This window comes from Bos taurus, chromosome 6 (assembly GCF_002263795.3).
Source record: "Bos taurus isolate L1 Dominette 01449 registration number 42190680 breed Hereford chromosome 6, ARS-UCD2.0, whole genome shotgun sequence".
Classification (NCBI taxonomy): domain Eukaryota; kingdom Metazoa; phylum Chordata; class Mammalia; order Artiodactyla; family Bovidae; genus Bos; species Bos taurus.
Window position 1 is genome coordinate 114,013,964 of NC_037333.1, and position 13,279 is coordinate 114,027,242.

The following is a 13,279-nucleotide window of genomic DNA, read 5'->3' on the forward strand; positions in this document are numbered from 1 at the left end:
AGCATGTTCAGATCTCGGCAGGGTACCCCCCCACTCCGCCCACCCCACACCTCACCTCTCCATCAAGGCCTGTTCTGTTGGCAGAAAGCAATATCGGTAATAACCCGTCACATCACTACAGCAATTTCCAATTTGCTGTGTACCTTCCCATCCATGATGCCTTTAATCCCACCCTGCGGGTAGCTGCCAAGACGAGGAGATAATACAAGTTAAGCCCTGGTACGGGCCTGCCCCCACAGTAGGCACCTGAAATAATGAAAGCTGTAACTCTCGGAGGGGGGAGAGGAGGGGAGAGGAGGGAGGGGAAGGGAGGAGGGGAGGAAGAGAGAGGGAGGAGGCGGAGGGAGGAGCCCTTCTTCAAGCCAGCCAGGCCGAGGCCAACGGCACTGCTCCTGGGCCAGCGCTCCTTCTCCCGAGGCAGAGCCTCCCTCCCCGCCCCCCCTCCTGCCAAGATGCCGCAGACGCTGCCTACCAGGCACTCAGGGACGGCCCTGGCCGGGCCCACAGACACTGGGGCCACTTAGGCGCTGAAGGGGAACCTAGCATTTGGGGCAGAGGGACTGTTTGCTGAAAGAATAGACAAACATCAGGGATTTCAGGCTGTGTCAGCTGCCTTGAAAATACAACAGGATTTAAAACGTACTTATTGATTCCCTGTGTGTGCTAACACACACCTCTCCATCAAGGAAACAGTGCAAACCATGATAGACTATTTTTTTGGACCCAGCTGGTCATGGTTGTGCAGCAAGGCAAGCCCAGGCCATCCAGTCAGAGAGGCAGCTCAGCCCCGCTCATAGGAGTGTGCAAGACACGTTCAGGAACTAAGGGACGCAGGCCCCAATGGAAGGATGCCTCTGGGGTTAGCATCACAGAAGAGGGGTGTTTAGGACCAAATGAGCAATGCAACCCCGTTTTCCAGAAAAGATCCTTGGGAACACTGCTTGCGGAAATATCTCAGGAACTGGCAAATTAGGAATTCCTCCAATTCTGTACATTCTCACTGATTTCTTAGTACAAACTGCTACTCACTGCTCAGGTAGGAGGCCTTAGATGGTGGATCTGGGCCTTGCCATCCTGAAACTTGCAATTCATCTGCTCATCCCTCCACCCACCCACCCACCCATCCCCCCATCCATTTATCTACCCATCCATCCACCCATCCATTTACCCATCCATCCCTCCATCCATCCATTTACCCATCCAACCATTCATCCATTCACACATTCATCCACTCACCTATTCATTCATCCACCAACCCATCCATCTATCCACTCATCCATCCACCCATCCATCCATGCATCCATCCATTCACCCACCCAACCAACCACCCATTCACTCGCCCATCCATCCACCCATCCATCCATCTACTCCCCCTCCCTCTCAATACTATTTTTCAGAGGCTTACCTGGCACTACTGTAGCTTCTGGGGATATAACCTTCTTTAGGAGGCTTCCTTGCACTCCCCCTCCTCTGAGCACCTCCCACTCACACCTACAGGAACACACACATGCACACAGCCATAACCCTGGCTTCCCTCCATCCTAGGTGGGCGGTCCTATATCTGTGTCAGTCACCCTCTACACCTCACACCCCCACAGGCCTCCACATGGGCCAAGACCCGAGGGAGCCCCACCTCTGCGTGTTGGCTAGATTACATGAAGCCAAAAATCAAGTTCAGTGGAGTGGCCTCAGCCTGGATAGATTTTTTTTTTTCCTGCTAATTATAAAATCCATTGCAATAGAAATCACAAAACAGAACAACTTGGCTATTATAGGGACATGCTTTATACTCATAACTTAAAGAGCTTGTTTTAAAAACTGACTGTAAAACCACTTAATTACTTGGTTTTAAAACCAGCCATGTGGAAATTATGTTCCCTCAATGTACGTTTTGGAGGTGATTTCTGGCAAAGAGAACTCCACGGTGGTGCGTACTCTGCCAGGTTCCTGGGGGCCGCCTCACATGTACATGGCCCAGTGCCATCCCTGAGCCACTCTCCCGGCCACTGTGAGCCTCATGGAGTCCCAGCAGATAGACAACTGGTCACCCCTCTCCGTGTGAAAGGTGAGGAGCCAAGGGACCAGCAATAGGAAATGTGTGATTCTCGCCAGGCAGCTCACAAGAGTGAGGCTAGGACAGGATTTTAAACATCTCGACTACAAATTTTGTTGTCTTTATATCATGCCTGCATTCATCCATCCACTCGTCCATCCAACCGCTGATCCAAGTGCCACTTACCTGTATATTTATCTGTCCATTCATGGTCCCATTCATCACCTACCCATACACCTACCCACCCATCCATATATCCATCCATCCACCCACCCATGGGCCATTTGTCTCTATAGTCATCCATCCATCCATCCATGTATCTGTCATCCACTCACCCATCCATTCAACTAGCCACTTACCCATATGTTTGCTGCTGCTACTGCTGCTAAGTTGCTTCAGTCGTGTCCGACTCTGTGTGACCCCATAGACGGCAGCCCACCAGGCTCCCCCGTCCCTGGGATTCTCCAGGCAAGAACACTGGAGTGGGTTGCCATTGCCTTCTCCATATGTTTATCTACTATTAAATCCACCCTTTTATCCACCTGAACACCTATCCACACATCCACCTACCCACCCACTCACTCATTCATCCCTCTATCCATCCATCCATTCAACAAGCCCTCAAGCTTTCAGAGAACCCCTCAAATGCTGAGTTTCTGGGCAAGTCGAGGGAAGAAGGTGAAAACACAGCCCATTCCTTGACCTCAAGGAGCTCACGGCCCAGGGGGCTCATGAACCATGATCCTGAGGTGGACTAAGTTCTAAAGTGGAGGTGTGACTAAGCTTCTGTGGAATGGAGCAAGGAGTGTTTCATAGACGAGGGGATTTTTAAGTTGGCCCTTGAAGGATGTATAGGTGTTGACCACCCAGAAGAGGGTAGGGCATTCTAAGGAACGCTTAAACGTTCTGAAGTTCATGATCAAGGGCTCTGCATTCACAATCTGGCTCTGCTGTCCCACCTGTGTTTCTGGGGCTGAGTCTCGGTATCCTCACCTGTCAAAGGGGAGACTCACCTCCTACTGGCCTCCCGAGCAGCTCTGCTCACCTTCTCAGCTCACCTTCCCTCTGGAATTTACAGCAGTGGGGCGGGATGTTCCCCAATGCCAAGTCTCTTCCCTCTCTCTTCCCAATCCCACCTGGTTTTACGACTTCACATACCATACTTACCCCCTACATACCACCACCCTGGCGTCTCCTGCAGATTCCACACTCATATCTCCTGCGGCCTACAAGACCCCTGTCGGGCATCACTAACAGGCATCTCCAAGCCATCAGCTGTGGTCAGAACACCACCCTTTGCCTCTCCAGAAGAAGTTCAGTTCAGTTCAGTTCAGTTGCTCAGTTGTGTCCGACTTTGCGACCGCATGGACTGCAGCACGCCAGGCCTCCCTGTTCATCACCATTTCCCAGACCTTGCTCAAACTCATGTCCATTGAGTCGGTGATGACATCCAACCATCTCATCCTCTGTCATCCCCTTCTCCTCCTGCCTTCAATCTTTCCCAGCATCGGGGTCTTTTCCAATGAGTCAGCTCTTTACATCAGGTGGGCAAAGTATTGGAGTTTCAGCTTTAACACCAGTCCTTCCAGTGAATATTCAGGACTTATTTTCTTTAGGATGGACTGGTTTGATCTTGCAGTCCAAGGGACTCTCAAGAGTCTTCAACACCACAGTTGAAAAGCATCAATTCTTCGGCACTCAGCTTTCTTTATAGTCCAACTCTCACATCCATACATGACTACTGGAAAAACCATAGCCTTGACTAGAAGGACCTTTGTTGGCAAAGTAATGTCTCTGCTTTTTAATATGCTGTCTAGGTTGGTCATAGCTTTTCTTCTAAGGAGTAAGCATCCAGAACAAGGGGCCACCCCTAGTTGGGCCAAAAGCTTTGGGGTCACTCTTGACCCCTCTGCCTCACCACCCATATCAAGTTCTATGTTGATGCGTCCAAACCACACTGCCCCGTCCAAGTCCCATCCCAAGGTGGGCACTCCAGCCCAAGCCACCCTCATGCCTCCAGCAGGCATTTCTCTTAGAATAGACTGGAAGCTTTGGGCCAGCAGGACCTCACTCTGACCAGGCACCTCCGGAGTCCATGCTCAGAGATGGGGCGGAGTCTCCTGTCCCGGACTCAGCATCAGGCAGCCAGCGTCTCGGCTCAGCCTTGTGGACCGTGGGGAGGTGGTCCCCGCTCCTCGGACGCTAGTGTCACTGACTGTAAAGTGAGGCATTTGGATTCGGCGATGTGCCCTCTGGGTCCCAAGTCCCCGTGTGAAACCAGCTAGTGAGATTTCCCTGCCACTGTCCCAAGGGAGTCCGGGGGCTCTGCCAAGAGCAAGTGTCCAGCTGGTGCTCAGATGTCATCATGCATCCATGTCAGGGGCCGCTTTTAGGAACGTACTTGCGTGTGTGCGCATTCATGTGTTTATGTGTGTGTGTGATTTTACAGCCACATCAGGACGTCACACCGAGAAAAATAAAAGTGGTCTCAGCAGACTGTCAGTGCCTCCTCCACTTCCCCTGATCCTGACTCTCCCCCACTCCACGGATGGGGAGTGCTCCCCTGCCCCAGTGCTGGGAAACATGGGGCCCTTCCCAACCCCGAAACCACTTCAGCTGCTGGAAGGATGGAGTTGGTTGGAGAAGACCTTTCCCAGACCAGCCCCTCTCACACTACCACTGTTTGCTGTTTTCCTTGGTGGTGACTCAGATGGTGAAGAATCTGCCTGTGATGTAGGAGACCTAGGTTTGATCCCTGGGTAGGGAAGATCCCCTGGTGAAGGGATGGCAACCCACTCCAGTATTCCTGCCCAGGAAATCCCATGGACAGAGGGGCCTGGCAAGCTAGAGTCAGACACGACTGAGTGGCTAATACACACACACACACACACACACACACACATACACAGTGTTAAGAATGTGAGGCATTTCACCTAGACTTTTGCTGACAGCAAAGATTTTCCAGATCCCACGCCATAGACACTGGTCTCTGGCGCTTTCCAGCCTCTTATGAACCCAAATTTTCACAACGGGTCCTGATTGCTTCCTGCAACCCATGTCCAAGGAGTCCTTCCTGCTGTGTGCCAGACCCACAGGGACAGCGTGGCTGGTCCCTACTCTCCCAGATCTGGCCCCGCCTCCAGAGCCCACGGCTTGAAGAGAAGGCAGCAGCCTTAGATCAGGTTCCCAGAAGCAGAGCCTGAGGCAGGGATTGGGTGCACATGACCCTGAGCAGGGGCTCTGGGGGATCGGCCGAAGGAAGAAGTGGACGAGGAGGGAAGTGCCCTCAGGCCAAGCCTGGCCAGGCCGGGTCCATGGTCAGCTCAGAGGTGCTCCTCCTTGAGGTGGAGACAGCCTTCCCCTGACCATGGGACACTGTCTGGGGTCCTCCAGCGGAGGGTGTAAATCTCCAGGCTCAGGCCCCCATAGACTGCGGGCAGTTTTCTCGGAAAGGGCTGAGCTGTGAGCTGTTGGCGGCCAACACCGGGTCTGGGACTCAACACATCATCAGCATGAGGCTCAAGGCGCCATCTGAACAGACGAGTGTTACAAGCTTGATGCTGTGACACAGCTGGCTTTGTCTCGGTTCCCATAGGCCGGCCTGAGGTTGGCAGGGCGAGAGGCCTCTGCCCTCTTCTACAGATGAGACGCTGAAGTCCAGGCCTGGGGGTTGACCAGGAGCTGGCCGGACTGAAGGTCCTGGCACAGGTCATCGCCGGCTCACCTGCTTCTCACCCAAGAGGATGCTCCGAGGATTCCAGGCCACCCTGAGTGGTCCCTGTCCCCCTGTCCTTCTCCTGTCTGCCACCCCTATAGTTAATCCATCAGCCGGAGACCCTGATGGGCAGTGGCCAGCAGAGAGGGAGGTAACTGGCTGTGGATGGGACAGACACACAGATCTGGGTCCCATCAGCTCTGACCAATGTGCGGAAGGGACCCCCAGGTCCTCTGAACCTCAAGCGCCTCCCCAGTGGCAGGGGGCGGTTGTGTCTGCCCTGGGTGGGGTGGCCAGTCCAGCAGAGATGAGGGCAGTCTGCCCAGCCCAGAACCCACCCATGGGCAGTGCTCCCTACACGGAGTAGAGCAATCTTCTCCTCAGTTCTCCCCAAGAAGCTTTCCTTAAATGCTCCTTCCCCTGGTTTATAAGGTGGTGTGTGTGTGTGTGTGTGTGTGTTGCACGGTGGTGATTGGACAGAACCAAGCATGGGGAAATATGTCTCTTTTTTAAATATCAATACTTTGTGCTGAACAAAATCTTATACAGAAATCCTATCAATAGATCAGATCAGAGAAGGCAGCTCGGCCTCGTGGCCTGGAACATCCCTGTCACCAGCTCGGCCTCACGTGAGCTGGGAGACCTCAGGGCAAGGGGTTAACCTCAGGGGAAATTGAGGCAATGACAGAGCAGCTTCTCGGGGGGGGGGGGGGTGACCAGCGAATGATCACAGATGAAGCACTCAGAGCAGCGTCTGCCCGGACCGGGTGTCCATGGGGCTGCTACTCTTACTGTTATTGCTGTGATGACTGCTATCACCTCGAGTGCTGCCTGGCTTCGTGAGGTCTGTACAGTGTCACAGCTGCACATTGTGACAGCGAGTCTGTGATCAGGGATGCTGTGGCATTTTAATGACATTCTGACCTGAGTAGGAAATACTCACCCCCTCCCCTGAGTGCAGCCCCTCACCCAGGTCAACTCTCAAGCGAGAGATGCCCACAGAGCAGCTACAGGGGAAGGTCGGGACCACCATGCTCCTTCCAAGGCCTCCTCCCATCACCCACCCTCCCTTCTCATCCCGAGGCTCGAGTGGAAGGACAAGACCAGACAGGGGAGCAAGGATGGAGGGGGTGCCACTCCTTCTTGAAGGGTGGGCTCTGGGACCCCAGGGCCGCTGAACTGATTGAGGTCACGCTGCCGTACGTGCATGGCCAGAAGTCAGCGCAGCTCTGCCGGACTCCCAAGCTCTTTGTTGTGTGTCTGTAGGGTTGAGTTTGTTTTAAAAACAAATGCACAGTCAGTGAGGTAGGGAGCCTGTCGTCACCAGAGGTAACCAAGAAAGGGGGAAGGGGTGTTACTGTGGCGATTGCAGCATCAGAAAGCATGCTGGTCCAGTGAATGAGGTGGGACCCCCTGGGACCGCCCCCCTTGTCACGTGGTGTCCAGCAGAGGGACAGGGGCTAGTCACAGCATTTCCATCGTTAGAGACTATGCCAGTTCAGCTGGGATGCAGTCAGCTCTGAGGCTCTGTGATTCGGCCTGGGCCACCTATTTCTGGGTATCTCTGTGTCTTGAGCAACAGGAAGGGCTGGATCTACCCCCCACCCCAACTGTCTCTGGTCTGTGCTTATGGGACAGGTACAGCCAGGCCTCCACCTTGAGGGCCATGGGGAGGGTTCTGGGAGCCTTCGTGCAGGATGGACGTCCACATTTCTCCATCCAGAAACATCGACACTGGTGGCTCCTACGGGAGATCAGAGCCTGGGTTCACCTCGGTCTCCACGTGATCCCAAGCCCTCGGGAGTCTGCTGGTGCAGGGCTGCTGCCCTGGGAACTTTAATTAAATCATCATTCATCTGCGGATGGAGGAGGAGAAGAAACTGACAAGACAGATGACTTGTGTCTCCCATCATCGCCGAGAGTTTCCTCAATTCACCCACCGCTCACGAGGCGTCTGTTCTGAGAGGGGCTGTGGGCCAGCCCCCAGGGCCACTCCTTGTCCTGAAGGGGCAGAAAGATTCACTGATGCCTGATGGCACCGTCTTTGCATCACCCCTCCCCCAAGGACACCAGTGCCCCCAGGACCCTGTCTGTGACAGTCATGGTGCCCAGGGACACCCCACGTGTGACAGCCAGTGGTACCCAGGGACACACACACCTGTGACCAGGACACCCTACTTGTGACAGTCGGCGTAACCAGGGACACCCACCTGTGACAGGGACACCCATCTGTGACAGTCGGCAGGGCCCAGGGACACCCCACCTGTGACAGTCGGCGGTGCCCAGGGACACCCACCTGTGACAGGGACACCCCACCTGCGACAGTCGTGGTGCTTGCTCCACCCTGTCCTGTCTGAGCTGCCCCCATGCCCGCCCCCTCGGGCCCAGGCCCCCCTGGCCCTGTGCTCTCTGCTCTCATCTCACCTCTGTGCCCACTTCTTCTCAGTCTCCTCCCCAGGCTTTCTCCTTTAGAGACCGTCAGTGCCACCAGGGCAGACCCAGGTCTACATGGCTCACTGCTTCTTCCCAGCACCCCAGGCAGGAGGCTCCCTGTTGCCCCACGCAGTGGGCATCCAGCCCCCAAGTCTCCCTTCTCCACGTTTCCTGTGGTCCCCTCTCCCCCTTCTCCCGCCTCCCCATCCCTTCCTGCTGGACCTGGCCGACTCTCTCTCTCTGTGTTCTTGCCAGGCCCTCTCCCCACCCCCACCCTGTCATCCGGTGCTGGGGCCCTGCTCAGAGTCCATGACCGCTCATTTACGGGCTTCTTTGGTCACCACCTCATCGCTGGATGGTGTGCTCCATGAAGGCAAGGACATCTCGGCTGTGCTTCCTCTGTCCTCATCACTGGCCGACATGGGTTCTGTGATGCACAAGCAAAGACCAAGGGAAGGGCCATGAGCGCCCCCACCATCTCTGCAGCGTGCACCCCTCATCTCTGTAGCCTGTACCCCCTAACGTCGGCAACATGCTCCGCCCCCATCTTTGCAGTGTGTGGGAAGGAAGCTTCCTGGGTTGCATCTTGGGTCAGCTCCCACCATGTGACCTGAGAGGTCACTGCCCTCTCTGGGATTCACTTCATCCGGCAAACAGGGATAATAACAGCACCCACCTCATCAGAGGATTGTTGAAAATGTGAGTCAAGTATTCAGTACATCGCCTGGCACACAGTAAGTGCTTGACAAATGCCACGTAGGATTACTTTTCGCCTTTTCACACTGTTCATGGGGCTCTCAAGGCAAGAATACTGAAGTGGCTTGCCATTCCCTTCTCCGGTGGACCACATTTTGTCATAACTCTCCACCATGACCCATCTGTCTTGGGTGGCCCTACACGGCATGGCTCACTACTTTGTGGACAAAAGTCCATCCAGTCAAAGCTGTGGTTTATCCAGTGGTCGTATATGGATGTGAGAATCAGACCATAAAGAAAGCTGAGCGCCGAAGAATTGATGCTTTTGAACTGTGGTGTTGGAGAAGACGCTTGAGAGTCCCTTGAACGGCAAGGAGATCCAACCAGTCCATCATATAGGAAATCAGCCCTAAATATTCATTGGAAGGACTGATCCTGAAGCTGAAACTCCAATAATTTGGCCACCTGATGAGAAGAACTGACTCATTGGAAAAGACCCTAATGCTGGGAAAGATTGAAGGCAGGAGGAGAAGGGGACGACAGAGGATGAGATGATTGGGAATCACTGACTCGATGGACATGAGTTTGAGCAAGCTCCGGGAGTTGGTGAAGGACAGGGAGACCTGGCGTGCTGCAGTCCATGGGGTCGCAAAGAGTTGGACACGACTGAGCGACTGAATTGACTGAGGATTATTGCCAACGCTGTTATCCACTCCACATGAGGCAGGAGTGTTTCATTCAGGAAAACCATAATCCAGGTGATTTCTGCTCCAGGCCATTGACTGGGGCTTCCCTGGTAGTCAATTTCCTCCCACAGATACGAGGAAGCTACGATACTGCTCCTTTCTGCTCTGTCCTTACTGGCTTCTACGAGCACAGAACATCAGTAGTCCCTGCACTGATGGATATGGCTTTGGCTGTGCTTTCCCCAACAAGCATGGCAGTAATAATCTTGGTCTCTAATCACAAATACTGGAAGAGAGAGCCTTTGGAGATTCCACAGTCACTCCATAGTCAAATGCTATCATCTGTACCCTGGAGGCTGCCCAAGCCAGCGTGGAAAACGTACCCCGAGAAGGTACGGAGATCATTCCCTCGCATTCTGCTGTTCAGTTAGGGGCAGATGAATGAGCAAATTGTTCTCAGATCTAACCATGCATTGTTAATACAACTGTCCTGATAAAAGACAATTTTCCCAAACACAGTCACTCCAGAGAATTAACCGTCCGCCACCCTCCGCCCAGCAGGCAGGCTTTTTAGCTTTGTCTGCAAAACATCTTCAGCCAGCCAAACAGAACAATTACACCCTACTCACTCCAGAGCCTCAGCATCAGCCCCTTTAGAGAACTCAGATCATCAATAATTACGGGGGAGATGGGGGCCTCATATTTCCCGAATGCTACAGACAAGATTGTATATATAAGCCACGGCTCTAAAATATTGGCAATGAGTTGTTGTTATAGGTTCTGCGATAGGTTCACCTTATCTGGTTATTATCGATCAGACACAAGATTTTCCAAGTCAGCGTCCAGCCAAAGGGAAAAGGTCTGCCCCTCCATTCAATTTACAGATGTTCTTGGGGATGTTTCTTGGCATTTCAGTGATTGTCAGGCTGGTAATTAAAACTGAACCAATCCTTTCCTGACAATCAATTCTGTAATTGTGTTTGAGCGGATGCTTTACTAAATTGTGCTAGATACTTGTCGATCTCGACACAGAAGCAGGACAAGGGTTCTCAGCACCAGAGTCGGCTCAGCGCCAGGGCAGAGGCAGGCAGACGGTGCGGGCTGGAGCAGCTCATTTCACCCCTCTGGGCTCCTATTTCTGTCTTTAAAACAGAAACAAAAACCCCTCCCGCCTCGTGGCTGTTGTGAAAATAAGATGATAAAAGGCTGGTGCCGAGTGCAGGGCCTGGAGCAAAGTGAAGTGAAAGTCGCTCCGTCGTGCCCGACTCTTTGTGACCCCACGGACCATACAGTCCACAGAATTCTCCAGGCCAGAATACTGGAGTGAGTAGCCATTCCCTTCTCCGGGGACTCTTCCCAACTCCAGGGATCGAACCCAGGTATTCTGCATTGCAGGCACATTCTTTACCCGCTGAGCCACCAGGGGAGCCGGGGCAGCACAGAGTACATGTTCAGTAAACGTTATCTCCCTTTTGCTTTTCCACCCCTACTTGATGGAGTTCAACTTTATGCAGAGACAAGACTGGGAGGCAGAAGCCACTGGTGCCCACGTCAAGAAGGGCGGGTTGAGGGTTGGGCTGCATGATGATGGTTACAGCCAGTGGCTAAAGAGTGCACAGGGCTCAAAGTGTGTGGCACTCCCTCCCCAAAGCCATTTGTAATGGGTTGATGGATGGAGGATCAATAGTGAATTGGAAGAGGGAAGGAGGCAGAAAGGGAGGGAGGGAGGGAGGGAAGGAAGGAAGGAAGATTGAATGGTGGATGGATTCACCATTGTGAATGGATGGATGATGATGGATGGATAGAAGGATGGGTAGATGATGGATGGGTGGGTGGGTGGATAGGTGGGTGATGGATGGATAGATGGATGGATGATGGTTGGATGGATGCACGGATGGTGGATGGATGGATGATAGATGGATAGATGGATGGATGGATGGATGGATGGATGATGGTTGGATGCTAGGCAGAGAGAGAGAAGGAAATACAACTGAATTTAACATATTAATAACTGTTCATGATTTTCTAGAAGTAAATCTTCATTTAAAAAAATTATCTTCCTGTCTTGTTTACTCGATAAAGAACTGAACATACATTCTTAGGCCTTTGCCCACAAGCCAATTCTTCTTTTCGTAAAGTATATATTGTTCTTTTCTGATTGCACACTTAGCACACTTTCATCTTAAAATATTAATTTATGAAAATGTATCTGTTGGTCCCACAGATATGTACTGAGTACCTCTCCCATCTTAGGTAACCATGACATGGTAAGAACGGAAGTAGAAGCAGAGTAAGACAGAAAGAGCTTAACGCCCATAGTCTCAGCGGAAGCAGTGCTTTTGCCCTGCTGGACTGCTTCGTTCACCTTTCCACAGATGTTCATTCACGTGTGTCAGTCCCTTAGTCGCGTCCGACTCTGTGCGACCCCGTGGGCTGTAGCCCACCAGGCTCCTCTGTCCATGGAATTCTCCAGGCGAGAGTACTGGAGTGGGTTGCCATTCCCTTCTCCAGGAGATCTTCCTAACTCAGGGATCAAACCCGGGTCTCCTGCATCGCAGGCAGATCTTTACCGTCTGTGCCTCTGGGGAAGCCCATATTCATGTGTATGTATCTCTTTATACATACGTACATGATTGCCTGTGTGTCATATATACATACAAGCTCATGTGTGTGTATACATGTGGACACGTGTATACACACACAGTCGTCTGATTTTACTTTTCTCATGGTGCGTCTCACTACCTGAATCATCGTGTTCCCGCGTTTGTTTTACTCCCTGTCTCTCCCCCTCAGCCGTAAGACCCAGGGGAAGGGCTCTCCCCGTAGGCTCCCCTCTGCGGGGGTCTCTCTGGTCCCTATCCTTGGCCAGTTCATTTCTCACTCTTTGGGAGGGTCCTCCACTCCCAGGACCCCCAGTCACACGTCTGAGCACGGACCTTCCAAAGGCCTACCCCAGGGCAGGTTTCTCTGCTGAACTCACCCAGAGTTCCAACCCCGAGCTCCTCTATCCATCTGGGGTGACCCTCAGGAAGCTCAGCCCCAGCGTGAGGCTCACCCTGGGCTCCTCTTCATCCCCAAAGCCAGCCCTCCCCACCACCGGCTGGTCCTCACGTCCACATGCCCGCCCGAGCCAAGTGCTTAGGGTTCCGTTATTTCTCCATCTATTTCCTTCACCAAACCCGCTGAACTCTGACCATAAAATGTCATGGCCACCCGCCCTCTCCCCTCCAGTTGCATGACATCTGCCCCAGCCCAGGCCACCAGCTTATCTCAGCTGATAACCCCCAAGTCCTCCTATTCAGCCTCTGGCCTGCCCCCTCCAGGCCCGCCTCCTCACTGCGGTCAGGGAGAAGACAGCCAGGGCTTCCCAGGGAAAAGGAGTGTGAAGGTGCAGTGGACATCTGGGGATGTGGATGTGGTCTGATGGCTGGACCTGGGCCGGGGAGGGAGAGTAAAGTCATCCAGGTGAGGTCACCGGGGCAAGTCGTTAACAGCAGACCCAGGAGCCCCGGCAGGAGAGGCCCTGAGGGTTTCAAGCAGGGACACAGCACCGTAGACTTATATTTGCACAAATTCCAATGATCTGTGACTTCTTCAAGAATAGATCTTTCTGGTTTGCCTGCGTGCTCCCTCGTATTTGACTCTTTGGGACCCTGTGGACTGTAGCCAGCCAGGCTCCTCTGTCCAGGGAATTCT

General features: G+C 53.2%; 1 protein-coding gene across 2 annotated transcripts in view; it reads left to right on the forward strand.

The window, feature by feature from the left end:
* SORCS2 (sortilin related VPS10 domain containing receptor 2) overlaps positions 1-13,279 on the forward strand; it is a 495,160-nt gene that overhangs the window by 385,491 nt on the left and 96,390 nt on the right. The window lies entirely within an intron of this gene.